The sequence below is a fragment of the Lathyrus oleraceus genome, chromosome 5, assembly GCF_024323335.1.
Source record: "Lathyrus oleraceus cultivar Zhongwan6 chromosome 5, CAAS_Psat_ZW6_1.0, whole genome shotgun sequence".
Taxonomy (NCBI): domain Eukaryota; kingdom Viridiplantae; phylum Streptophyta; class Magnoliopsida; order Fabales; family Fabaceae; genus Lathyrus; species Lathyrus oleraceus.
This window is the reverse complement of record NC_066583.1, coordinates 259,902,687-259,904,681: the sequence shown is the minus strand read 5'-3', so window position 1 is coordinate 259,904,681 and position 1,995 is coordinate 259,902,687.

The window sequence follows — 1,995 nt, the reverse complement described above, 5'->3', positions numbered from 1 at the left end:
ACCAACACTTGGAAAATATAGCGCCATGTGATGACGAATCGGGATCCTATACTTTCGTTAATACTGGTCGAGTTCTGAACTTGGACCCTGATCATGGTCTCATTTGGGATAACGAGGAAGACACAGGATTAGAGACGGGAATTCCACCTACGGGGTGGCTAGCAGTCGACGAGGATGACTGCTGAGTCAGAAAGCATGACTCGAATGCCGGCCTATTTGGCTGAAAATAAGAGGAAGTCAATTATGGAAAGGGAGAGACTTGAGAATTTGGCTTGTGAGGCCGAAGGTCTAGAAGATGGTCGACTAGACCAGATAACAGCTTCAGAAAGATGGAGGTTTGATTGTATCTATGACAATGATCCTTTGGGGTTCGAGAAGAACCCACAAAATGAGTCCCAGAAGATGCAAGCGCAAGATTCCCTCGAAGATATCGATTTGGGAGATGGAACCACTAAAAGACCAACCTACATAAGTACTAAGGTGGGGTCAGAAATGAAGGCGAAACTAGTCGAGGTATTGACCGAATACAAGGACTACTTTGCTTGGGATTATGACGAAATGCTATGTTTAAATCGAAGCATCGTAGAGCATCGACTGCCTATCAAACCTGGGAAGAAGTCGGTGAAGCAACACTTGTAAGACCCTAATTTTGACCCTAAGATCCCTCATGGCTTCATATCATTGCTTAGTGCATTGCCTCAAGGATCATAGTATGTTTGGCTCCTTAACCCTAGGGTTGGGATTTATGTGAGTGGTTTGAGACCACCAAGCATGCTTGTATTATATATTATTTCTTTTCTTATTTGTTTACTAACCAAAAGCACAAAAATATGTCACTAATTCTTTTTGTTTTGAAGCTCAGAGTGATCATGTGCTCCAATGCTCCTAGGAGGCTCCTAAGCTCAATGAAGTGGCTAGATGAAGATGAGAAAAAGCATGACAATGGTCCACAAAGCTCCTAATCATCATATATGTCTCCCAATTGTATCAAATTTCCAATTTGATCAAGATAACACAAAGGGCTTGAGGATTGTTTCCCAAGGAAACCCTAATTCAACTGTGCCTTGACCGTGCCTTGCTCATGAAGCAACCTCAACCTATGATCAAATTTAATCAAGTTAAGTTATTTAATTCATTATTTTATGCATATATGAGCCTATTTGAGGATCCTCAATCATTCATTAATCAAGATTGGAAGTTTGGCTTTGAAAAGTTGACCAGTCAAGTCATCTGACTAAACTGAAGAGCACTGAGATACAACTTGTGATGTGTTTGTCAAATGAAAATGACCCTAAGAGAAACAATGTTCTTAAGAACCATATGAAAAACTTTAATGTTCATCAAAAATCCATTTGGAACTTGGAAGATCATCATTCATTTCAAAACATTATAGGTCATTTTTACTGAAACCCTAATTTTGGGTCAACTTCCCAAGGACCTAACTTCCTTAATTTTTATAATTTTTGGGTGAGACCAAATGCAATGGAAATCTTGAGATGTCTACTTAAAATGTTATGTTTGACAAAATTTCATAATCCCAAAATAAATACATGTGATAATACAAAACATTATAGGTCACTTTGGACCTAAGTCATTGAATTTGAAAAAGTTCCAAACTTAAAGTGCCCATAACTTTCTCATGAAAAATCCAAATGATGCAAAATTTGAGCCTAAATTGATCATCTTGAAAACATCTACAACTTTGATGTTGGAGGTTTTTTCAGTTGAAGCTTGTATCATTGAAACAGAAGGGCTTGAAGAGGCTTGCTTTTGGTGGAAATTTTCAAAGGGTGACCTAGACATGTTTTGTACCCAAACTTTCACAGCCAACTTTCACTAATTTCCAATTGCGAAATGAATTTTTTCCCAACATGACTTTTGTTCCTTATTTTAAGGGCTTTCCAACCATTACTCACATTACTTTTTTGGACTTTCCATGTGTGAGTTTCAAAGAGCTTTCTCTTTATGTCCACTTTGGCATTTCATGATATAACT